This window comes from Athene noctua, chromosome 7 (assembly GCF_965140245.1).
Source record: "Athene noctua chromosome 7, bAthNoc1.hap1.1, whole genome shotgun sequence".
NCBI lineage: Eukaryota > Metazoa > Chordata > Aves > Strigiformes > Strigidae > Athene > Athene noctua.
Window position 1 is genome coordinate 31920909 of NC_134043.1, and position 27712 is coordinate 31948620.

A 27712-nucleotide genomic window follows, 5' to 3' on the forward strand; every position below is an offset into this window, starting at 1 on the left:
CAAGGCCTTAAAGACCAGGGGGTGGGTTGCACCTGAGATCTTTGTGGCTATTTTGTGAGCTCCAAGCTGGATACAAATTTAAGAATACAAAGATAAAACACATATTTATATTAAAATACATATACATACATAAATCTGTACATTTCTTGTATTATCAATAATGCAGATTAATAACACCTCATTGCATTCTTAAATTCAGCCTTCTGCCTGCACCCATCATGTCTGGCTTCAACATCCAGCTCGTGTAGACAAGAACAAGCTTTCAGCCCGTTTCAATCTTCCTGCCTGCATCATTTCCACCCCAAACCACTAGAAGGCACAATACTCCAAAGAATAACGTCGAACCAGCAGTCTCAACCCCGCAGGATGCAAGACCACCCAAGGGGGCTCGAGCGGGCGCAATGTGCAGAGGAGTGGCTGATCTCTCACCCCAGATCAGGCACTGAAAGTTAGATACAACTGACTGGATTTGGCACCAAGTGCACGAATACAGCGTAGTGTATTTGTGACCATACCTTGACATACAGATAGACATCAGAAGATCAGCAGCATTTCAATGTCCATATCACTGCCTCTGTATAAAGAGATTCAGGAAACCTATCTTCAGACAGTGACGAAATTAATCTCCAGAGCAACGAGGAACTACATCCCCTTTAACCTTAATGCAGTCAACTACGTAAAGAAATTTTCCACTATATATGCATTGTCCAAATACGCCTGCTCTCTTTCTTTCCCTCGTGGATGACACTTTTCCCTCTTAGATTAATTAGCTTTCATTGGATAAATCAATATTTCTCTCAACAAGAAAAAAAAAAAAGAGATAAAAATGTACACTGTGCAGAAAATACGGCACAAAATGTATTGAATAGCCTAAAGATAATGGTATGTCCAGAGACTTTGTTTTTTAAAAGCCCTGAAATGTAATCTTTAAAATTGCTTTACTGAGTTAATAAAAAGCAAACCACTGAAAAAAACACAAAGATACATATTTGTTAAGTTCTTTTCTCTGTTTTTCCCACTTGCTGAAGGTTAGAGTTATGTCTTGTTTTCCAATAAAGGATTTTCTAGGACTCTTCAGGTACACATCACAGAGCAGTTACCCAAATGATCATAGCCAAATGAGACATCTCTGAAATAGACTGGCTATACATATAACTATTACATTTAGTATTATACATAAGTACCAGCTTCCAGTAATTTAAAAAACATCTAAAATGGTTCTCCATATAGATGTAAAAAATATTCACTCCTCCACAAAGACAGGTTAAGATGGTATATGCTGAAAGAGGATGTGGAGTGTCTAACAAACCAGAGCCTCACCTATGCCTGTCCTGAAGAAGTCACAGAGCAAAATGACAAAGTGGATGCAGGGTGGGGTGAAGCATCCCCAAGTGCCCCACACTGGGGACAGCAGACAGCTTTGCTCAAGGAAAGCACCCTTTGGAGTTTACCAGCCCACAGTGCAGGCAGCAGGGCTGCTGGGTCATTGTCCTCCAGGCTTGTCTAGAAAACACTTCTCTTGTAACAGCTTTCGACTCAGAAAAGCACGAGGTGCTTTCCAGATCTGTGGAAAAACTAAAAGCATAAATGTCTTTTCTTTCATCATTGTTCCAGCCCTTCATAGCCTTAAAGGAGGGACTTCATTTCACACAGGTATGATTTAACAAAACTCTGGCCAGTCTCAAAAGCAAAATAACACCAATCAATATTATCCAAAATAACATCCAGCCTCTACAAAAAACCAGCTGCACACGCTACATGAAATCACAGACACATTTACCTGCCTTGCCTTTGTGTTGTTGGAATAGTCCTTGCAAATTTCCATAAAAATGCATAAAAACAGAGAAAGGGAACGTTGTTGTACTAAGGACTGCAGATGTGTTCAGCACTTGTTGCAATAGCTAAGTGATTTAAACAGTAGGGCTATCTCTAACAGGAATTTCCCAGTATAATATGAGAAGAGGCACAATTCCTAGTTTACACTGGGTGGGAAGCATGCTTCGGGACAGACTGTGTGCTTCCCTCTGGCACTGCGAGTCCAACTCTGCCTGGCACAATCACTGCCAGTCTCCAGAAGGAGCACATTACCTTCTGCACAACCTAAGAAGTCTCATGCAGCAGAAAGCAGAGACGCTGGTCCTTTGGCATGTGATTTCCCACTGTGGGACACAGTGTCACCACCCTCTCCCTGGCAGCAGAGAGCCGTGAGCCAGGCAGAGCCCAGCCTGTGCTTTGGCAGCAGCATGCTGCCACCAAGGGCTCTTTCAGATACGGCCTATACATTTGATGTATTTTGTCTCTCAACTCCTTACTCAGATGTTCAGCCCTTGGAGATATTTTTGCAATGCTATTTGACCCTTGTCAGATGATGTAGTATAGCATTTTTGGCAGGATGTTGCTGGCAGGCTAGTCCACTGCCTAGCTCCATCCTTTAGAGCCTCTCTGACCTCCAAGGGATGATGGGGACTGTGCTGAGAGCTTTCCAACTCAGACTGTATGTTTCTGGGCAGGCCATATGCCTGTACTGCGCTGTACAGGGCTGCCAATCTCATACACACCACATCTGTCTCTGCTATTTTCTGTCTCCAAGGGATTTATTCCTCCCCTTCGCTCGTACAGAGGCCCCTCTGAATAAGTCTGTATATACTCCAATTTATGCAAAACTCAATCATCAGCTTGGCTCTGGGGAGTCTTTTCCAAAGGGGAAACTGTTGTCATTTCCTTCAGAAACAGGGCATAACATTACCTTTACAATGTTTTTTTGAAATGACAAGCTGTAGCGCTACCAAGCTCCAGCAGGTCCCATTAAAAATTACTACCATTTGTGAGAGCTCCAGATATCACAGGCTTTGTCCCCAGATCACCCTGCCCATCTTTACCATAGTTCTTGCAACCTCCCCAGGCTGACAAATCTGCTGCTGCTCAGTTACCGTTATTTTTTTATGATCTCATTTCACTCCAGCACATCTTAATGCTACTCTGCTATAATCACAGGGGTTAGGACAGGGGTAAACTCAGGCTTTTTGTGGGGTTTGTTTATTGATGTACTTTCTGAAATCTACTGCCAGTGTGGAAGTTTTATACCACTAAGCTTTTAGGCACAGCTGTGATGGCAACACAGTTTGCAAGGTCTCACAGAGTCCCTGCATAAATGAGATAAGATTTACGGAGCCACACTCTCCATGTTAATAACCCAAGAGCCAATTATTAATCTAATAAGAGTCCTAATAACAAATAATTTCTGTGTCCAGCCATGCCATGATCCTAACACATTTGCATCTTTCCATTCTCTGGCCTTCACCTCTGGTACAAGCCAGAGTATCTTCTTAGTAACTCTTAATAACATCTTCTCCATCCACAAAATTTTTGGGTACTATGTGCTCCTCCTTGTGTTCAGCACGCTGCCAAGTTCCAAGAAAAATTTCCAAGAAAAAGGTCCTTCTCATTGCAATTCTGAAGACTAAACGCATACCTATAAACATATATTTATATATGTTTGGAATATATTTTTTTTATATATGCGTGTGTGTATAATTCCATATGAAGATACATACAGACATATATACATATATGGAAAAAAAGTAATTCTTTCTTTTAGAAATCCTATCCCTAACCCTTAACACTAGGTAAACAAAGCTTAAGTGAACAGTGCTGTATGAGAATTTACTTCACATAAAACCATTTTCTCTCACAAATGCCATTTCCCAGCTTAGCTTTTAGGGTCACAAAAAAGGTATTCAAAATTTTTGTTCAATTATTTTCTTTCAGAAATCCTGACCTTGCCATAATGGACACACGGGAAACCTGTGTCTTCTGTAACCCTATAGAAAGCCTGCCTCTCCTCATTGCTCTGTGTGCCAGGACATATTCCGAAGAAAACTACTTTCTTCATTCCTTCCCTTCTGAAATCCTAAATTTACCATGCCTAATCTGAAGTATCTTGATGATCTATTTTCCATTTCAACACTAATATTGAAAGATTTCCCCTTACACAGATTCAGCCTTATTTTGGGTTGCTGGACCGATATGACAGGGTGGGATCTTTTTATTGAAACCCAGCTTGACTGGAGGGTAAACTATGCCAGCCAAGTGCTACCTCCACCAAAACTGTCCCAAAACTACTCCTTTCATCCTTTCCCCAATATTCTTGATACTTTCTCATGTCTTGGCAGTGATTAAGATGAAACACTTCTTAACACTCCCTTATATTTTTAAAACTTCAAAATTTATATAATCACAGTTTCTGCTGGTACGTTAAACATTAGCCAACCATCTAATCTGACACCTGCCCAGTGCAATTTGGCTCAGAGATTCCTGGTGAAAACTGGAAACTCATACCTGGTATTTGCCGTTAGGAGGAGACAGACAACAGGCCCTCTTAGGAAAGCACATGTACATCCACTTGGGAAATTTTAAACAGTCAAAACTTATTAGAGGTTTTGTATGTGCTAGAAATACTGTTTCTGTTAAAAGAGGTTTTTCTTTGATTTACATACTGTATGTGAGATTAAGAAAAATTAGTTTCCCACATTAGTTTTAAGGCCTTTGTGAATATAAAAACATGGGAATATGTGTTGCATATGTCATTTACGGTATTCAAATTTCCTGGCAACCCCTAAAAATGGCTTTAATAATCAAGATTTTTTTATTTGCTTGAGGTTTTTTTCCTCTTCTCCAGAGAGGGTTGAAAGGCCCTGAGAGATCTCATTCACTGTTCTCTTCCTCCCAATTAATTACATTTAAAAACAAACAAACAAACAAAAACAGAAAAATAAAACAAAACCCAACTCTTCACAAAATTATTTCATTTTCTTCAGGACTACAATCTGTTTGCAATCATTCTTCCATACTCCGTGAATCAGGTGTCAACCGTGTGTCTGAGGAACTGGTTTGCATATGCACATTAGTTTTCAAATGTAACAGGTTCCTGTCACATCCTGGCAAATCCTGTTTGACAGTCTCAGATAGGAGCAAATCTTATGCTAAAATCTTAAAAATATTTTCCCAGACTAGCAAAGAAAACATGTGAGAGTTTCCATATAGCTGAATAAAAGCCTATTTTATTATGAGTCTGTGTCTTATGCTTAGATTTTTAAAGTTTAAGGAGAAAAGAGCTCTATTCTGAGCTTTTGTCATGGTTCACAACTCCCGGATGGCTATGAGGAGTGGTCCACTGAAACCTCTTGTAGTGGGGAACAGTACTACACTCTTTCTCCTTTATTGAGCGGTTTATACTCATTATGCTTGTAGGAATACTATGTTTTGAGGCTTTTGATCCCTTGGGAAACACTGAAACTGAACAACTTCAAAAGTTGTTGGTGAAAGAATGAGAGATTGTCCCATACAGAGACGTTTTATATGAGAAGCCAGGCTAAAAGAGCAGGAAGAGATTTGCTATGGATTTGTATAAAACTCCAAAGCCAAGTTAAGAGAGTCTGACTTCAAGCCTCTCCCTGAATCCTTTGGAAATCTGGATCGAGATGTTCAAAGTTGGGCCCAGCCTCATAACAGAAAGCCCCAAACTGTGGATCTTACCAATCACAAATGGGGAAAAGTCTAATTTACATTTGGGACCTCTGTTTAGGAATAGGTTGGTTTTCTTTTTTGTATGCTGCTTAACTGAAACTTGATGAAAACTGGACACAAAACAGTTACGCTTAACTGAAGACTATGCAAAAAGCCAAGCCAGTGTATTGACTACATAGTCGATTCACATATGAATATTAAATGTGTTTTCGCTCTTTATCCCTCTTATTTTCACATGGGTTTTGCCAGAGGGCATTGCATATTGGATATTCCGATACATTTCAACTCCATAATGGTTTTGTAGTTGAAGTCGTGCATAAAAGGATGGAAAACATAGCACACTTCACTGAAATAAGCCCCTGTGAGCATTGAGGAGTTATTTTTAATATTCCCAACACATGAAGCCTATGCTACAAGGCATTTATGTAACTCTTCTTTGTTTAGTACCACCTCCATCAGAACATAAGTATTTGCAGCTCTCTGAAAGGAGCTCTCTTGCAAAAGCATAAGCTACCTTGAACATATTATGAAATATATGAAAACTTTCCAGTTGTTTAAAGAAAGAATCAGGAGATCTGACCTCATCTGAAACAAATTAAAGAAATGCCTCAATGTAAATTATTTCTTTTTATCAGAATTTGACTCCTTCGGCTCCTTATCAATAAGTTGCTTGGCTTTTATTACATCTGCCTATACTAACACGTTAATTACCTGAGTCTGGTAGACCTTGTTAGACAAACAATATGGCTCATTTTATTTTTCCTTATATTAACAGGTAGATAGAAATCATTCCTTTAACTTAGTCAGTGCAACATAACAAATACTAAGCAGGTTTTTTTAGAGAGGGGGTGTGTAACATAAAAAGACCTCATCTAAAACAGTGACTCTGCTTGTTTGGTGCTTTGTACCACAGATTTTAGGAGCTGCCAGTACTGGAGAACTCGTGGTCTATTGAGTTTCTGGGGAGCATAAAGCCAGTCTGGGATGGGCTGTGTGAAACTGTATTGCAGTTACCACATTAATTGAGCCCTGGTTCAATTTGAAATATGGAACATTTAAAGTTGCAATGCAATCTGGTAGCCTTTCACTGCCCATCACCCTCTATACACAAGGCAAAGGCAGGAGTGCCCACATATAGATGGGGAAGTGAGACATAAAAACATTTAATCCAAGAAACAGAGATGCAGAGAAGCACTTTACAGCACATACTTATCTGTTCCTTTTAAGCTCTTTGAGAGGGCTGGTTTTACACCTGCTGAAATCAACAGCAATTTACACCAAATACCTCACGACATTAGTTTATGTATGAGCTATTGCCACAGGAGGTGCTCAGCATTACCCCAGCCCTGCTCTTATGACAGTCAATCAACTCTGCTGACTCCTTTGGAAATTTTGCTTTGGAAATTCTCCTTGTCAGGCGATGACAGATAAAGACTCCCCTGGATGATGGTCTCCAGATCGGATTACCATAGAGGGAATTTCACAATCACACTGGATTCCCATTATTTTTTTCTTCTTATTCTGGCTAAGAATTCAATTTTCTTTTATATGAAAAAATATTACCAGCATATCTTTCTCATCTAAGCTGAAGGTAACTTCACTCAGACTGGCTTTGTGAGAAGCCCTTCTTCTAAATGCAGTGCTCTTTGCAATGAACTTTGCAGCTTCTTTCTAAGTTGCAGAATGCCCTCCATTTCCATTGGCTTGTTGTGATTAGACCTAAATACTGCTGACTGATTTCTTCTTCGATTTTTTTTCCATGCCAGTCAATAAAGTGGCAATTTTAATAACACAGTTCCTGAATGTAATGTTATTCACAGGTCTGCATCAGCTTCTATGGCTGCACTCTTGAAGTTACCCACTTCAGCTATACCTATTAATTTTCCATGAAGTTTAAGAGTTCTCCATATGTTATGGTCCTAACCTGAAGCCACATCACATTGCTTTTCTAAGCAGTTTCTACTCTAGTCCATCTCAAAATTCAAACAAAATGTTTCTTGAAATTTATTTTACTTTTCAGCTATTTCATGTTGGGGATATAGGCAGGTAGCGTTTCCTTTTCCTTTTTTTTTTTTTAGAGGTGGTGCTTATTTGCAAGTAGAGTCAGGCTTCCTTATGAGATTCAAGCAGTACAAGGAAATCTTTTCATGAGACTGATCTGAATTTTGATTCTCTAATAAAAGCTGGAACAGGAGACAAAATTGGTTTGATTTGATTTACAGTCTCTGAATCATGCTGCAAATGTAGCTCTCTCTTCTGCTCTCAAACCAGTTCCAATATATTCCTGTGTGTTATTTATGCAGATACATTTACTGAATAGTTTATCAAGTGATTTTCAGATTGGGCTTGCTGCTTGGAGTTATTTTACATAAACTGATGACTAACTACAGGTTTGTTAACCCATTCAGTATAAAATGCTACAAGGAGGAAGATCACCTTAAAACACACTGTATTATTTCTGCTCCATCAGGGCCTCACAGAAGACATTGTACTGTCAGAAGGAAAATGAAGAGCAAACACTGAAATCTCAGAAACACGATTCTTAATAATAATCAAAGAATCATAGCTGAGTTTGTGAAACTTGCCTCAGTTACCCATGAACAGCAGATTTTATATTATGAGATAAGAAAGAAGACTGAAATCAAAATCAGGAGTAACAGTGCTAGGCACTGTAAAGGAGCAGCCTGTTCTTCTGAATAAGTCAGCATCTCAATTTGGAAAATCCTGAACATAAAAACATGGACACGTAGGATAACTTATTTCTGAAGGTAAGCCCTGAGTACCAGGGGAGGCCAAACCCCTCTTGGCATCTTCCATGGCTGAACACAGACTCATGGTGTGTTCAGCACTGCCAAAATCCAAAAGGTGAATGGCATCAGCCAGCCCTGGGATCAAGAGCAGACAGAGGCCACTTTACAGAACACTTCCAACCCCAAGACTGTCTACATAGAGCTCTTGACAGGAAAAGTACAATCCTTCTGAAAGTTGCTAACCTAAGGATGCTATTTTAATTACTCCAATTGTAAGAAATATAGAAGGTGAAATACTACAGAGGTGACTCTAAAAATACCAGACTCTGAAATATACAGTAAGGAACATTACCATAATAAGCTCTGAGGAGATACAATGAAAACTATTACGGCTCCAGGAAAGACACATAAAGATGAGCATAACAATTACCTGCCTGACAGAGAAATAGGAAGAAAGGTACATAATTTAGAGTACTGCTGTTACTGGTTTTAAGACAGATATATAATGAAGAGTATTGCAGTTACCTAGTTCTGGCAGAGATATAATGGCAATCATTAGTTATCTAGCTGTAAGAAGGACATGTAATGTGTAGTATTATTGTTACCTGTCCCCAAAAGAGAGCAAGAAAGAGGGGGAGAGAGATATGATGAGAAACCTGGACTGTTACCTGGCTCTGGAAGGCAGAAATTATGGAAAGATTTGCTGCTGCCCATAGCTGTGCTTTACGGCTACTAATTCATGGAGGGAGAGGCAGGGGAGAATGGAAAGCAGTCTGAGTTATGTCATGGTTACCTGGTACAAGGCCAGATTTCCAGCTGGACGCAGCTAATAAAACCTGTGTTTGCTGCAGCTATGCCAACTTTGGATTTGTGGAGAAGGAGGGAAGAGGGGAGAAGAGAGCTGCCCCATGAGACACAAGCACCACAGCCCTTCTAGAGCCAGTACAGACTATGCAAGATATTCTAGGGTGAGTGATCCTACCGTGGACCCCTACTTGGCTCTCCAGCTATAGCAACCTCCAAGCAGGCATAATTTCTCCATAAACTCCCAGGAGCAGGCAGAAAGCCCTGGGCAAGAACAAAGGTCAAGACAAAGAGATGGCAAAAAGAGGGGCTGTAAATGATGGAAACACAGCTTTTGAGAGCTCTGGGACATGAGATGTAAAGATGCAATATAGTTACCCTTTTGCAGAGAAAAAGATGCTTGGAGTTTTCTGGAGCCTTCACTGTCTATCCCTTCCTTGGATAAATGATGTCTGCCTATCCACCCTACCTTCAGACCAAGGGGACAACCGGAAAAAAAAAACACCAAAAACAAACAAAAAAACCCAACAACAACAACAACAAACAAAACAAAACAAACAACCTGGGGGCAGAAGAGAGTATAGCATACTGAAAAAAGGGTGGGTCAGTTAATCAAGACTGCAGGAATTAGGGAAAACTATGAACTCCATCATAAGAAATAATCAAGGCACAGATACTAAGTGGCTACCTCTCCAGTTTCTACAGAACTCCTCCATGTTGTACTCAGACTCGGACTTCAAATTTCTTTTCCTAGGGTGTAATACTGACAGGGGTTGAGACAAGTTTGTTTCAATTTTGGTTACTCAGTTTTCAATCAGATCCATGATTAAATTCTAGGTCAAGGAATGTAGGAAACACTCCAGTGTGATTCAAATTAATCATTTTGTTTCTGTCTATTTGCTATCCATCAGGTGGAAAGATGTGAAGTTCAGATGAAACAACTGAAACTTGTGGTCATTAATTTGAAATATTCCAAGAAGAAAGACACCCCAGAAACCCTACTGAGTTGGAGACCTTGAGATCTGCAGATCTACAAACACCCATTTTGGACACTGAATTCCTGTCCTTAATGATATTTTACACTCTTTTTCAGGCAGAAGTACATAACCTCTGGCTTAAACCATATCTAAGGCTGCTTCCCTCACACATATTTTGTGGGACCCCCATTATTATTACCAGCACTTTTGGGGTGTTACAGTGTATCTAAGTAACTTCAAAGGGTGTTTTACTCTCCCAGGCTGATGTAAACAAACCTAAAACGTCCAGTGAGAGGCAATTTCAGTAAAGATGCTCCCTTGGTGCAAGTGAAGTGTCAGGATACAACCATCATTTATTAATAAAAAACTAAATAGATATGGTAAATATCTACTTTGACTATTACACGAAAAGGCACAATACACAGAACTGAACTTCTCTTGATTCCTTCTGGGAATACCAGGCTGTTCTTTCACTGACTGCTTTATCTAACTGAATATTAATTAAAAAACAAACAAACAAACAAAGTACCTGTTACCTCTCTCATCTTTCTCCAGACTTTGTTTTTTCTCATTCAAATTCACTTTCTAATTTTTCTCTTTTGTTGTCCTTTTCTTTTTAACCAGTATACTTGGCTAGATGATAGGATTTTTGGTCTGCACAATATTTGGATATGTCAACATTTGTTTTCTTTTCAATACAGATTGACAACAAATACATCCAAAGATTATGAGTTTCAGAATACCACGTTTCTCTCTCACTCTTATATTTATGTACATATTCTACAAAATATGCATGGCCATTTTTGGCATGTTTTAGTGGAATAAAATGATACACTATTTAAATAATTCTTTTTAAAACAATTTTGGGTAGCTGATACTAAAATATTTCAATCATCACTAAATTTCAATTCTCTGCTGAGAGCTGAAAATAAAAATACATCAGTTCTATTATGTTATAACGTGTAAAACTATCTAACAAACATGCAAGAAATAAATTCAAGACAAATTTTCAAGCTTGCTAGTTCTGCTCACAAGTTTCCTTCAGCAAAATCTCTGTAAAACTCTACTTGCAAATTTTTTTCAATTTAAAACAGCCTGAATACAGCTGATGATCCAAGCCTCATAGTACACCAATAGTCCTGCCACTGTCAACATGAGCTATGTAATATCACCTGCTTGGTTGTTTTTCTGGACTGATGACTTTGACTCTAGAATATCATATCAAGACCAGAAATTAAGAGGGTCATCTACATCCCCCCTCCTCCGTTTCCAAGTAAGAGGAAAAAAAACTCACACTCATTTTGGTGCCTGTCACCTCCCAGCCCAGCCCTCATATTAACATTCACTGCAAGTGTCTGTTATGGGTCCTGCAGGAACATGAGGAAGTCCTGACACTTCATTGGGAAAGAAATTATGGGTTTCTGTTTGCTTATGTTCATACTTTTTCGAGCTCAGCGGGTTGAGAGGCTGCGAAAGGTTTTACGGTTTCCCTCTAACCATTTCTCCACTTCTTTGGCACCAAAAAGTGATGTCAGTTCAGTGCAAAAATGCTTATCTGTGAGGAAAAAATCCCACCAGTTTCTTTCCAGTTGTCTCCAGCAAGTGCTTCACTCCCTTGTATTGATCAGGAAGTTATCTGCTCACTTGTACATATGGGAGAGAAAAAAAAAAAAAAAGAGGGGAGCCTGAATGATCTTGTATGATTTGGGGGGGGGGAAAATTCAGGCACTTTTTATAGCTTTGAAATATAAGAATGGTCTTAGCTTTGGAGGCAACTGAAAATTAATTCATACATAAATGTTCCTTTTGCATCTTTGTTTTCATTTATTTTCTGCTTGGTACCAGCAATAGCAATTCTGAAAACTAGTGCATGACAAAACAATCAAATGAGATATTTGGCGCAATGGCTAATTTGTACTCTGTAAATCTCCCCTACAAATTCTATTAACTGTTCTTCCCGCTTTGCTGATGCTTTTTTGACTTGAGAGCACAGTAAGTCTTGCAGACCAAGAAAATTTTGTTTCTTTCCTCTACCCTGTGACTGCCATGTCTTAAGCCCCAGCACCATCCACATGGGCAGAACCAGCAAGGAAGGCAATGGGTATATTGTGTTGCAGTTTTTCTAAGGGTGCCAGCTACTATTTAGCAAAGCCTATTGCAAAGCACACAAAAGGAGGAGGTCAGAGAACGATTTTGGATCTATGATTTGAAAACATGAAAGGCATTAAACTTGTTTTCTGCTTCCTCTGAAAGAACAGATATATATTCACAATCTTTGCTTTTGACCCAGACAAGAATAAGGAGATAATGAGACACAGCACCATTCATCACACAGATGGATACCCCGGTGTGAAGCAGGTTTTGAGGCAGGGGACCTGAGCCCAGGGAGGCTGGGAAAGGAACTCCAGGTGAAACAAATCCCAGATGACTGCTCTGACTTGGAGAGTAACTCAGGAACAGCACTAATCTTCCCTTTGAAAAGCCTTTGAAATCACTTGAAAGCAAGCAACAAAAGGAAAACTCCTGAAAAGAAAAAAAAGCTACATGACTTTCTAGACTCCACATTTCCTTCAGTGTGGGTTTAACTACCAGTTTAATTACTTCTGCTTCCAGCTTTTTCTTTTTTTTTTTTTTTTCATTTTTATATTGGCTGCACTGGAAATTCAGGCAGATTATGAATGCTTCCCTCAGTGAGTTACCTGAATGAAGATTCAAATAACAATACCTCAAACCTGTGAACATTTCACTGCCAGCCTCATCACAGAGTGCATTCAGCGCTCTAAAATCTTTTATTGTTATTTACTTAAAAACAGAATCCTTTGGATTTCAGCTGTATATTTGTAGAAGACATTCAAAGAGAAAGGAATTAAGACAAAGCGTAAATACAGGAATGAACCTCCATGTAAATTTACACACTTTCATGCACAAAAATCAAGTTCTGTTGTGCCAAGGGCTAATGAAAATCTAATTAAGACAGACTGGGTTTCCACTCTTGCCCAAAAGGAGAGTGGGGTGACTCCTGACAGCCCCAGTCCCTGCAGGGTGAGGACGGACAAACTGTGAGATGTTTCCCACCTCCAGGCAGGCCCGCACCCTGGCATGGCCTGTGTGGTACAGGGGGATACGCTGACCCGTGCCTACAGTGAGGCGCAAGGCCCAGGCAGTGCTGCTGCAGATTTTTCCTACCTGCTAACAGTCATTTCAAGCAGAGCAAGGAAGGGAACCCTTTAGGGAATGCATACCTGTTTCTTGTGCACTTCAGATCTAACTCACCCCTATCCTCTAGGAGAAAATGTTGAAGGGGAAAACATGTTCACAATAAAACAGAAGGGACTGGTTCCTTTTTTTTTTTTTCCACTTTGACTCAGTCGTAGTACCAACACAGAACTCCTGGGTGGGTAAGAAAGCTATTCCACGTTATAGCAATTATTTCAAACAAAAGGTCCAGGCTTAGTCTAGTCTCTGTTAGGGATTAAGATAAAATTCTGGGTGAGCAAGTGACACATTTTTCCTTAGTTTAGCTCCCTCTGCAGCAGCCCCTGTCACCAGTTGTGGTGGCATGACAGAAGTGTACCTCAGCCCACCTGGTACCACTGTGCTCCCATGCAACAGGAACACCTGTGTATGGACAGGGAGAGCCCATGGCCATGTACAGCTGCCCCTCTGAGAGCAGTGACATTACACAGCAGCTGAGGATTGACTCTGTGAATACAGATAGCATTTAGCTGGAGTTTTTTTCATGGAGCAGGGTAAAGAAAAGGACTGTGTCAGAGCCTCCTCCAGGCACTCACCAGTGGGGAGGATGAAGAAGGAGTGGAAAGGGGATGAAGTGCGGGACCATGCCAGGTTAAGGGCTCCCTGGCAGGCTGGGCAGGTGTCAGGGTCTTATCTAGGAGGGACTGGGTATTCTCACCCCTGAACCACACACTGACTATCAGATGGGCAGAAGAACTTGTGCTGAGGGGCACTTTGACCATTTCCATGTAAATGTTCACCACAACTAAAATCTCAGCTTACACAGAGAAGCTGTCAGTTAATATTATGCTGTTAGTCACAACCGAGCTCTAGGAAAGCAAGCACTTCAAACCAACCCACTCTTTGGTGCCAACAGCAGCAGAGGACTCCCAGAGGCAAAAGATGTGGGCAGGCTGTCTCTAGTTTCATCAGGCTACAGAGTTCATGGCTTATGCAAGGCTGGCATTGGGTGTGTATCATTAAAGCAGTGATGATCAGTCGTCATTGAGAGCCCATTACCTATTTGTTTCTCCTTGTAGAGAGCTATAGGTTCTGTCATCTTCTTACTATCTCACAAAAATGGCCACAGATTTTGTTCTTCAAGTAACACAAGGTAAAAATGCAACATATGTCACCTGAAAAGTTACTTTGATTTTCTAGCCCCTTTTAACCCTTTAAAATACACCACACTCCGAAGTATTCTTTCATTCATTGCACATACATGCTGCACTAAAACAAAATTTGAAGGCCCCTTTCATGGAACATTATCTGAGAGGCAGTTTGCTGCAGGCACGTTTTCCTTGAACCACCTGTTCTGCTAACTAGAGTCATCCAAAGTGGAAAAAACAAGCAAGATGTATGTGGTAATAATATAATAAGACTGGAGCACCTCCCCTGTGAGGACAGGCTGAGAGAGTTGGGGTTGTTCAGCCTGGAGAAGAGAAGGCTCTGGGGAGACCTTAGAGCGGCCTCCCAGTGCTGAAAGGGGCTACAGGAAAGGTGGGGAGGGACTCTGCATCAGGGAGGGTAGGGATAGGATGAGGAATAACAGGTTTAAACTGACAGAGGGGAGATTTGGATTAGATATTAGGAAGCAATTCTTCCCTGTGAGGGTGGTGAGGCCCTGGCACAGGTTGCCCAGAGCAGCTGTGGCTGCCCCCTCCCTGGCAGTGTTCCAGGCCAGGTTGGACGGGGCTGTGAGCAACCTGGGCTAGTGGAAGGTGTCCCTGCCTGTGGCAGGGGGGTTGGAACTAGATGATTTTTAAGGTCCCTTCCAATCCAAACCATGCCGTGAACTCTGTAATTCTAAGACTTTTTATTGTCTGTGCCTCTTTACATCCCGAAGAACTCTGATGGAGTACATAAGTAGCAACTATAACACAGTCACAGAGTGCTCAAGCAGTCCCTTAATCAATGGTTTAGGAAGGGATACTATATCCTTAATAGATGTTTTAATAAATGCATAATCAATTGCTATAGATCAGGAGACTGTTTAAAACTGTTTAATTCCCAGAGCTGTTTGAATAGAGGATAAGAAGGAACACTGTATTAGTATTACTGATTTTCAGTGGCAATTTCACATCCCCCACCAGCTTGCTCACCACAGTCAGTGTCTCCCCAGACAATACATGTTGTCTTTGGAAGCTCAAAGGAACACTGAAATCCTGACACATCTCCTACATGCTACTCCTAGTAGTCCTAAGGGTGCAATTCTTGTTATATATATATAAAAAGCAGAGAATTAGCCTTGGACTTTTTTGTGCTACCATTTTACTTGGGCTAAGTAGTCCCTTACTACTCTATTATGTCAGTTTTGTCCATCATTCACCGTGAGAGATCTGCAGGACAGGCTGTATTACAGAAAACAAACATATTCACTCGCTGATATTTGGCCTTTGTTTAACCCTATTCATTGTGAGCTGAAATTGCTTGATAAAGAAATGGGTGCCCTGCATGCCACACAAATTCAAGCCTAAGGTAGTAACCTTAGTTTGAAAAGACAATGCCATTGTTTGTATGGGTCATTTTCCACTAGATACATGGGCAATTCCCAGCTGACTGGCAGGGCATGCAGCAACGCACCCATTGATAAATTCAATGAGTCACGCACAGAAAGAGAGAGGATTGCAGAAAAACATTTGACCTCTGCTGAGTATACAGCATGGGCTATATACTTGAACATCTCACAAATCCCTTTCACAATTAAAATTACTGGTCACCTTTTTGTCTCCCTCCTTAGCATTTCTTGTAAATTTTCACTTCATAGCTGAACTTTTCTGTTTTGTACTCCTGCCACTTTTTTACAATCTCCTCCTGCCCAGCCTATTGATGTGGTATGAATTTCTTAAGCACAGAGGAGGAAGTTCAGGCTGAAGAAGCTGTTTAGCTGTGCCAGCAGAGGTTTAGCACATGCCAATTTGCTTTGTGAAGGAGCTCTAAGCATAACTACCTCTCTTGTGTTTTAAAATTTAATTCCAGCTTGCAACAAATCATGGTTCTTTGTGCAGGAGCTACCCTTTCCCTGATCCCAGCTAATAAATATAATCTGTTCCTTGCTGCTCGTATCTGGAGGTCTTACTGTCTGTAATGCATTTATTTTTGAAGTGCTCCATGGAGGTGGGAGCAGGGCTATCTTACAGGGAGGAGTAGGGTTTTATAATGCCCAAATCACTGCTGCCTGCGTATCTTTGACTATTTGGATCTGCATGACCTGCCTCGGGTCACACAAGAAGTTTGTGCTTGCAGGAAGAATATAATCTGGTCACCCGAGTCAGGCTCATAATACCCAAACCACTAATGGTCTGTTATCTTCTTAGTCCAGGCTTTCTAGTTTTAGTCTTTGAACTCCTCGGGGCAGAGATTTCTCCTATGCCAGGAAAGCATTTTAGCTTCTCCCACAAACAAATACCATGCCTGTAAAACAGCTGTACTATCAGTGCACAGAGAATCAGAAACATAGAAAGACTTAGACACAAGTTTGGCAAATAACACAGGCCTGAAAGGGGAAAGGAAATATGCTGAAAAATATGAAGGACATGAAAACTTTGGAGAAAGTCACATTGGTTCCTGGGAACTTTCACATTATTTGGCTATTTAGAAACAAAGCAGTTTGGAAGCACACTGTTAGTCAAATAACATTAGTTCAAAAAAAAAGATTCTCATTTTCCATGCCACCAGATGCAACACATTTCATTAGCAAGACTCCTCAGTTTTCAGCACAGACGTTCAAAACTGCCAACTAGAGTCTCTCTCCCACTCTCATAGTTCCCTTTAAAATGAACAGAACATAGCCATCTGAGTCCAAAGTGGGGTTTGAGCCTCTACACCTTGAAAAAAACATACTTGCCTTTGAAGCAGCACTTTGCAGTGTCCCAGAGAAATGATTTCCCAGTCCTAAAGCAAACAGGGACCTTTGCAGCAGCTCTGGTCTCCAGCAATTAGCACAGTAGACATCCGCTCTGATGTGCAAGGAAAGGGGACAGCTCTGATAACAGATGGGACAAGCTGAGATAGTGATGCAGCCCCAGGGAATGAGCTCCCTGGGAGGACTGCCCGCATCTCAGTTCCCCAGTTAGTTTGCAGGAGCTTGTGGAGGAACTGGATTATGTTTTGCCACAGCTTGGCAGGAGTGTGGGCTGGACTGCCACAGACAAAGGACAGCTGAAGAACAAAGGAGTCTTCCTCAAATACTACCTCTCTAATGAAGAGAGCTGGCCACTTGGTTCCTTTTAGAATTGAAACAGGCAAATAAACAAAACAAAAGACAGAGACATATTATTCTAAAATATATTATATATCAGAAATTAAATTCAGATGTTCTAGAAAGGATTATGTAAACCCTGGTAATTGTCACAGCAACATCCAGCATTTCACTGGACACCTTTAGCCAGCATAACATTCTTAAAACAAATCCGTACAGGGGATAAAAGTGATCTTTCCCTTGACTGTCTGCCATTTACGCTTTGTCAGTGACTCATGCTATATGAGAATCCATGCCAGAATTTTTTTATTGCAGCAACAAACATGACCAGTTCATAATTAGCCCCGACTGTTCAGCCTCTGATTTGGATTCAAGACTCCACTGCCCTGAGCAGCAAGTTGTGGCAGAGAGAGTAGCAGTCATTGGGAAACATGTTATGTGTTACAGATAGCTGCCACTTGGCTCCTTGGCCTTTCAGAGAGCAGGGCAAAAGGGGACTTCTCAAATGCCATTTTGCCCAAAGTTCCCCATCGAACACAGACACAGAAGTCAAGCTAAACCAAGCTGTGTCATGGAGGCAACATACGCAACCCTACGCAGAGCAACCATGCTGACATGGTTGGTATTTGGGGTCAGCATTTGCTGTCTCCAGCCCAATAATTTTTGCACAGGCAGCCTGAGCTTCCCCATCTCTGACCTATGCAAGCCTACGGAAAGTGCATATTGGGCCAACAACACTTGCTGATATAAAGAAGAAAACAAGAAGTAAAGAAGAAAACAAGGAGTATATTGGTCTGATTGGACCCTCTACCTGAAATAGGAGACCATCCTAAACCAAGCATTAGAACTCTGCTCGTGGCATTTTTAGTATTACAAGCATATGGCTAAGCACTTTGCAGCTTTTTCCTAAAGAAACGCCTGTAAGCCAAAGCAACGTGCTTCCTAAAAACTTTGTTAGGAACTCTCTCTACCTTCACCTAGTCTGAGTTCAGCTTTTAATGTGTTTCAAAAAAGGATTTGAACACACAAATCTGTATGAACTACAAGAACCCCTGTAGAACAGCATGGAATTGAATGGGATTGATCTAGGGAAGTCTGTGAGCTTGTCTAGACTGCAGCCCATAATGCTCAGTTCCAAGCTGCATTTAATACAGTTATGCTGGGATTTTTTTTTTTATTATTATTGACCAACTCTATAAAACACTATTTCAAGGGAGCTCAGTACACACTGTAAGTAGGCCAGTTTGTACTCCCAAGCCTGCAGTCCCTTGTTTTTGGTTGAGAAGAAATACTTTTCTCACATGCAGTAACAATGAAAGTGATGGTTTTCAACTTCTAGGGAGTGAAACCAGAAGTAGGAACAGGCTACTTCTAGCCACAAAAAACAGCTATTAGGTTGTAACCCTCAGGGAACATGTCAGAAACCTGGCCAATTTTATAAAAGCAGGAAAAAAAATCAATTTTTAATATTTCAGTTTTCTAAAGTAGAAGATAGTTCTCAAACCCCAATGCTTTTGCCTCAGCTGGGATTAATGACTGCCATTCTCTGCCATGCAGCTGCCTTTTAGCACCCCCTAAACCCTCCCACCCCCTCACAAAGCCTGGTACTCCCAGGGAGGAGAAGGATGATGGTCTCTATCACCCACAGTCCCTAATTCCCACCTGGTGCAGCATGTTTGGCTTTTGGACCACACAATAGCACATATCCCAGCAGACTGGGAGATACCATTTATAGTTAAGGCATTTCTGACCCGTAATCTGCATTAACAAATAGATTAACAAATCTGCCTACAAACAATGCACCTGCAGGGTCTAACCATCCTGCAGGGCCACCTGCCCCAGGACTGGAGGAAAGGCCACTCCATCTGTCACCAGTGAAGCTGGATGCTGCTGCTTGGATGCGCTGGCATGCCGTCACCCTTTCCCAGCTCCTATACACATGGGCACAGCACACATCATCTCTGCCATGCCTTCCTCTGGGCACCTGTCCAGCCCCTGGCAGAGCCCACCCTCTGTTAAATTTGTCTATTTTACGTTCAGACCAGCAATTTCCATCAGAAAGAGAATCAAGTCCTGTGCAGAAAAACTCCTGTGCCTGTGATGAACGTTAAGTGTGGGATTAAGCCTGATTGCTTGTACAGGATGGTTTGCTAAACAAGGAGGGCCCAGGACTACTTAGGTGACCTGAAGCCATGCACACATTGACGGTTAAGCTCCACCAAAGTGTTTTGCACACAGCTCTTAGCATAGCACTGTCCTCTGCACAGTTCAAAGATGGCCCTTGCCCAAAGAGCTGTACAGCTGAATAGAAAAACGAAGGTGGAGAAAGTTACAACAAAACCCCCTTACCCGATACAGAAAGCAGAGTTATCTCCATCATTACTTTGCTGTTACCAGCACATGCTGCCAGGCTGGGAAGCCGCCACAAACCTGCAAGTGACGGGCTAATTGATAAGAGAGTTCTCACTGCACACCAGCAGATGCAGAGCTTATTGCTTCTGCCACATCAAGCCCTTGCTGTCCTTGATAGGGTTTATAAGACAAAGTCCTCGTTTTTGATGTCTGCTATTATCATCCAACAGATCAGATGACAGAGGAATGAAGAATACTAAACATCACTAGACAAAGCAATCAAGAAAAAACACGGAGGAAACAGGACAGACTGATAGCAAGCTTTCTAGGCAGTTAGGTTACAGTTAAAGATCAGGCAACTGTTGCCATTTTTCTTTCTTCTGGTAATAAATAGGGAAAGGAAAGTTGATGAGCAGCACTTCTCCAAGAGGCCCACAATACCAACAGCAGCAATAGCCTCTGGCTGCTCCCTTTTCAGGGACAGCAGTTCAACAGGGCAGGACCCAGTCCTACAGCTTCAGCCCTCTGCCTGCTGGGGTAGTCAGAAGCTCCACACAGACATTTATCTTCTCCTTCTCAAAAGGACTGTCCTAAACCTGCTCAGTTCTCTTGTTTCATCTGCCAAAAATTGATTGGCTTTGGTCAAATAAGCAATCCCAATGTTTACAAATTACTACAGAATGTAGTGGAAGTAAAGCACATCGATCACAAAGCCAGTGAGTTCACAAGAGAGGACAGAATCTTTACAAATCCTTTTATTTTTACAACCTTTCAGTAATAAACCCTTCCCACTAGGCTTACAGTCTATGCCTAGTATTGTATATGCAGCCAATAGAAATGCAAACTGCATTGGAAATGGTCTCTCGTTTCAGACTGGCATAACATTGTACACTTCTTTTCAAGCTTGATACCATGAAGAAAGACTACAAGAGTGTGTAAAGGCCATTTTCTCAGCTGCATGCTTTCTGCGGACAGTGATTTTTTTTTCCCCTCCAGACTGAGAAGTCTATTACAATCCAACAGTCTCTGAACAAATTCAGACTCAATTTTCCACAGGTGCAGCTTTGCCACAGAGGGCAGAGGGTATTCAGCCTATGGTGCAGAATAGGGTTCCCAGCTCTGTAGTAAGAAGCCCATGCAAACAAGGTATGTGTATTAACAAAGAAACTTATTCCTCCTATTCTTCATCTGCTTAACAGCTGCATCTTTTACAGTGCCTAAAGATTTCATTTATTGTATCTTTTTAAAGGCTGGGCTGAAGGACTATGACTGTTGCTAAATGAACAACATAAGGGTCTTAAAGGAAGTTGCAACAGGAGAGAAAGACCATGGCAACTAGTGCTTGTAGGAACAGGCCCTCCCTGTGAACATTAGTAACACAATTAATATGATAGCATGACTAATAATCATTACTGATTTGTAGATACACCCAAAGATATTAAAAAAAAACCACAAAAAAAACATGAAAAAAAGTTGATTTTGAGACACACATCCAGTGGGGGATACCTTTCTAAGGGTTCATGGATGCCTGAGGACTTTACAGACAAGCAAGTCCTGTAGGAGACAGCAACAAGCACATTGGCAGACAATGTTATGGATGGGTTTAAGGACCCAGCAACTACTGATTAAAATGTTGTGGCCCTTCCCACTGTCATTACTGATAGCCCTCAGAGAGATCTTTTAAGAAGTACCTGTACTCTCACAAGTGTAACATAGGCAGAAACAGATCAACTTTCAATGTGTTGCAAGACCGCAGTTAGCCCATATCGGGCCAGACTACATGCCTGTAGGCTTTGATGAATAGTATTTATTCTATTAAACAGCTTAAACATCACCTATCATTGACCTACCATGTGCTAGATCTGATCAGATTATTTATTATTTTCGTTTTATCACTTAGAGAGAGATGAGAAGTTTGCACTTCACAATGGTTTAGAGTTTTGCAGCAAAATGGTTTGAGAAGTGTATTTCTGAAGGTTTTATTCAAAAATCAAATGCTTATGACTGTCATTACATTTGCTCTGTCTATCTCTTTGGAGATGCCAGATTTTTAATAACATTTCAGCATGTATCCTACTCCAGTAACAGACTTAAACCATTCTGACAACTAGATGGTGATGACAGCATTTAGTGAATGGAAACCTGTATAAATTTTTCAAACCACAAAATAGAGAACTGACAAATACAGATTCTGAACTGGTATTATTCTGCACAGCAATGCACAAGAGCCACAAACTATATTGATCAGCAGTTGCCGGCTCTGGATAATGGTCAGATGTAAACCAGAGCAGTGACTGTAATACCATGAAATTTGAAGTTGCTTAAAATGACCAAAACATAACCAAGAATTTTACTACTTTGCATATTTTCATATTTTTTTAGACCCTCACTTAAGAAGCTTTTAAACAGAGAAAACTTTTTAAACAGTAAAACTCAGATGACAGGTGGAGAGCACTTTTTGAAAATTCTGACCCTTGATGTTTACTTTATTACAGCAGTCAGAAGTAGGGTACCAATAGAAATTTCTTAGCAAAGCCATAGGCCCAAATACCCTAAAATACTCCATATTTTGCTTTTAATTCATATCTGAGTTCACAGGCTAAGCCTCATCTCAGTTTAAGGCCATATGATAACTTCTTTTATTACCAGTACTGTCTGTCTTCCAGCTAGTAGTGGACATGATTCCTAGGGCAGAGATACAGCAGAGCAGCTTCCATGCAGACACAAAGGTGTTACATGACTACACCAACCCCCATTTTCAGCCACATGCAAACAAATCTTTTGTTGAAGAGAATTCAGCCCACACCAGTTCTTGGTTCTCCTGGGATTACTTCATCTTAAAAACAAAACCAGCCAGAACAGTGAGTGCACCTGCTGCTCACAGAGGCCCCTCTCTCCCAGAGCTGTAACCCAAAGCCAACAACGCAGCACATCTTCCCTAGAATCAAAGCTTGCTCACGCACTCAGAAAACCAAATTTAAAAACAAAGTAAAAACATCCGTTGGTGATGCACAGCCAGACAGCATTAATCCTCCTATACAACACAATACGACTATTTGGAAGCTGCTGGACATCTTGGCTTTCTGCCTAAAGAATTAATTTATTTTCTTCCCAAAAAGTAGCTCAGAGTACAAGAGGATAGTCTGAGTGAGTGGGAGCGGGGAAATGTTGCTGCAGGGCAGGAGGACTCTCCCAAAGGGAAGCACTGGCTGGGGTTAAAGACCAGATCCCAGGCACCTCCCACCCTTTGTGTCTGCCCCCAAGTCTCAGCCTCACAAAACCCTCTCACACTAAATTACTTACTGTCAGACCTTTACTCATTTTTACACTCCCCTTTAGCATCCTCTATGAGGCACTGTACTTTTTTTTCAGTAACAATTTACAAACCAGATGCATGCAGCATCACACAGATTCTGCAGCCTGTAGCCAGCAAAAAGGGCTTTGGACCACAGTCTCCCACTCATGACTTTCCACAAAGTCACATTTCTAGCATACGCCCCAGGCTCTGACCCCAGAAAGTGGCAGCCCAGATAGGTACTTTTGGTCTGCCCCAGTCCAGCTGACAGCATAAACTCTCATTTTTTGTTCCTGTAATCTCTGAACCAGCAGGACCTAAACTCAGTTTAGTTCTAAGTTTTTCAAATCCACTGAATTGAAAGAAAATAATTTGGCACTTTAATCAGTTCATCTTACTGGTAAATCAGAGACTAGGGCTAAAAAGGTTTCAGGCCCAGAGCATGGTATTGCACAATGAGACCCCGACATCAGGTAGGATCCCCATGAGTTGCCCTCTATTTCTGTTCTCAACATTATGAATCCTGCTACTTTGTAAAATCCCAAATATGCCGACAGATGACATCATGATTTTTGAGCTTTCAGCCCCCCATATGACAAATGTCTGATTCAGAAAACCATTCAATTTCACTCACTTCCAAATCTTTTCTGCTGTTAAATTGCTGACCTTCATTTTATCAGTGATACAGGTCTTATATTCACAACTGCAAGAAGGACTAAAATCAGAAAAGCTTTTATTAAAAACATACACAAGAAAGCATGTATTTAAGCAAGACTTTTCTACTGAGTCAGATCTAGGGTCAAGAAACTAATAAATGCTTTCCTCTATCTGTACTACACTCTGTCCTTCGGCATGTTACTCTGAGATACCTCCTCTTTTATCTTTGTATGTGCACTGAACTATTCTCCATTGTTTTTTCATCCCATAAAACAAGATTATTTGCTTTTGTAACAGTTTTAATGTCATGAGAAAGGTATAAAATGAGGTTATTAATCTTCATGTGAAATGAAACCACTAATGATAGCTTCCCTTCACTAAACCCACCCATTACCTCTGCTTGGACTCTGCATCAGCAACTGCTCCCCAAGGGGCAGCCCAACTGTTTACCATTCTTATTAAATAACACTCCCACTCCTGCTTATTTATTTTTTTAAACAATGAAGTTAGCATTCATAAGAGCACTGGAAGCTGAAGTGGTCTCATTAGCTACATTTTGCTGAGGAAAGCGTAAGTGTATGTTAGTAGAGCAATATTTTCTGTAGTTGTAGTCTCCATGGACTACCTTTCTACCACAGAAATTTTAAAGGGCTATGTTCATACAGGTTTTTAAACATGACCACTTATTTTAAACACTCTTTCTGAGGCAAAATATCTTATGCAATACATCATAAGGTCTGCTTTTTCCTTTCCTTAAATGCTTGAATATGCCTTGGAAAACATTTCAAGGATTGCTTTCACAACACTTTTTAACTAAATACATTAATTAGATTAGAAATTGAAATTAAATTATAGAACACCAATAGAATATTTAAGAAATCCAGTACGCTTTCTTATTGTCCTTTGTAATCACAGAATAGTGCAGATCCCTCAAATTCCCATACAGTGACAATTCCCCAAAACACATTCATAGCTCTTCATGAACAACTGAGCTTTTTTTTGGTGGGTACGGGGGGGGGGGGGGGGGGGGGGAAATGTGAGCTATTCTCAATATTGATTATTTTTGCGACCTATTTCCCTCTTTAGAACACCTGCCATGAAGCTCTGAAAACAATTAATGAAGTTAACACATATTCAGTTTCATTTGTTCACTGAGGGGGTATGGGAGACAACTCCTCAGGAAAATCTGCAAATAAGCATCGTTGCCCCTTGAGGTCGCCCCTTGAGGGCAGAGTAACACCAGCCCATCTCTGCTGGGCACAGAGTCCCTTGCAAGCCAGCACAGGGAGTTTTCCAGCAGCACCAGCTCTGCCTAGTCCTTTGTCATGCTCCCGCAAGGGGAAACAGCACTCCTCATCCTTGGCACCTCTTCTCCATCTTCTCTGGGCAGCAGGCAATAGGAAATACTGTGGGTATTTGCTGGAGTTCAAGAAAACTTTCATGGTATTAAAAAAAACCCAACCCAGCATGGAGATATTAAAGACTTTCTGAGAAGGCACAGTTTTAAGAGGCCTCTTTAAAAACAGATAATTGGCTGCTATTAAAGTTATATGCCATGACTTAAAAGAGACTCAAAATTTGATTAATACTGAGAAGATTATTTTCCATGTTGCAGGAGCAAGACTGCCTACTTGCAAAGGGAACCACTTCTCTTCTAATGAACAGGACAGATTCAACAAAGAGTGTCTAAGTCGTGCTCCCCTCTCCCAGATCACTAACAGAGGTTTGGGGGAAGCTTCATGCCCACCCCCTCCCCAGGCCTGTGTTACACGGGGATGTCTTTTTGTGGCAGAAAGTTGGAAGAAGCTGCTCTTTAGCTAACACTGCCTGGTGGCACCATTGGCTGATTTTATAAAGAATTGGCCTTTAGGGCTCAGTGCAATTGGAGCCAAATTATACAGCAGAGGTGAGGAAAATGCAAGCATTGAACTGCACAAGACTTAAAAAAGGCAGGAGTAAAGAGAAGAGACAGTACCACAAAGCCTGAGGCACTCCTGATTTTAAAGGTCTGAGATCTGTACATCAATTACCCTGGGTGAAAAGCATTAAACATACTTCCAAATTTTCATTGGCCACAGCACTGTATAAAAATAACCTTAAATGCATCCTCGCTGTTGCCCTCTGCCTCATGTTTAGGTAAGAGTCCCCAAACCATAATCCTTGCCACTCTGAGTCAAGTTAATATGGCAGACAGTGAAAATGCAAAGAGATAGGTCATGCCCTCAGCTGCTGTGAGTTGATGTGCTCCGCCGAGGTCAGGCACCCTTACCAAGCCTTACAGGACAAAAATCTGGTTTGTAATCCTTTAGTTTTATTAATATATACTGCTACTGCCACAGCTGTTAGAAATGATGGTGATGGAGCAGGCCTGCATGGTGATAGTGGCTGTGAAAACAGTCTTGCTCCCTCTCAGGAGATCCGTGTGTTGTATGCTTGGGAGATCAAAGCACCGGGGAGAAGACAGGGACTCGCTAGAGGTCTGTGGAAGCAGGGAGAGGACAGGTGCCAGCGGATGCTCGGGTGGCTCAGACCTGCACCCTTGTTCAGGAAGGCGAGATGTTCTGTCATGAGCAGCAAAGACACTCCCACGTTGCAGTGCAGCAAAGGTGTGATCCACACTCAAACTGACATTACAGGTTCTGGCCTGACTATGCCCTGACCTGTAAACATAACTAAACACATTGCAAATTTTGAAAAAAATTTAAAAAAATAAAAAAATAAATTAAATGAGTAGACCAGTTGTGACAAATTCTACACTAGAGCCTCAGGTATCTGGTTTTTTCCCCTCTCCTTTGGCTGCTCTATTTAGTAGGAAACAAAGCAAAAAAAAAGGAGGTGAATGAAACTATAGTTTGACCATGTTGAGACAGAATGCCACGAAGAGTCGTTTGTGGAAAAGAAGAGAAGGTTAAAAAAAATAGTTTGATGTATAAGTTCCAGCACCACCTGCTATCAGTGACAAGAAATAGGATGTTACTTTTATGAATATGATGTCAAACACTGGCTTTTTCTCACCTCAAACATCAAAGAAAGAACAGTTATAGCATTCAGTTTGCTAGATCACAATCTAAAAATTCATGTTCAGAGGTATTTATATAACTTTTGTTCAGTTTACTAGTGAAGACACGTTGTTTCTAGTGTCTCTTTTATAGGGTCATCCAAATTCAAGAAAATCAAACATTTCTTTTTCTGTTGTTTCACACATCAGCCTTAGTAAGAACAAAGAGTGAGAAACAATTAATTCTTCTTGCTAGCAGAAGATTTGCATTTGAGTTCTCCATGTGGACACAAGCAGCAACTGGAAACATTAATGCCTGATAATTTCTGATTTTTATTTTTCTTTCCTCTTTTCTTTAAATAAAAAAAAAATAAAAATAGAAAAAAAAAAAAAAGGCACCAAAGCAAAGGACACAAAATTACAAGATCCCAGAGAAGAAGAGTGAAAACTGGCTTTCCAGTTTTGGCAAATGCAGAGGCTGGAACAGACACACTGTCAACATTCAAAGTGAAGGGTGAGAATCTCCTTTGGATAGAGCAGTGTGCACTTAGCAGAGGTCTCATCACATCTGTCTGATGCTTTTCCTCTCTTGTGAGCCAGGCTACACAGTCCAAGACCTGCTCAGCTCTTGCCAGGAAACTGATCACCGAGGGATTTCTTTCAATAATCATGTGGCTCTCATCCAGAGACAAGCTTTTGTCCATGAAACATGAATAGCAGTTGCTCAATTCCCCATGCACTGGTTGTGTCCAATCCAGCTCCTTAATATGTCCCCAAGTGCTGTTTCTGCAGCTGAACAAAGCCAGGTTCTGCATGCCGTATCTCTTCAGTGCAATGCTGGGGTGCAATTTCACTGGAAAACCTCCTAAATGCATGAAGGAATTGCTGGAACAGGCCACCAGAGACTGCAACTGCTAA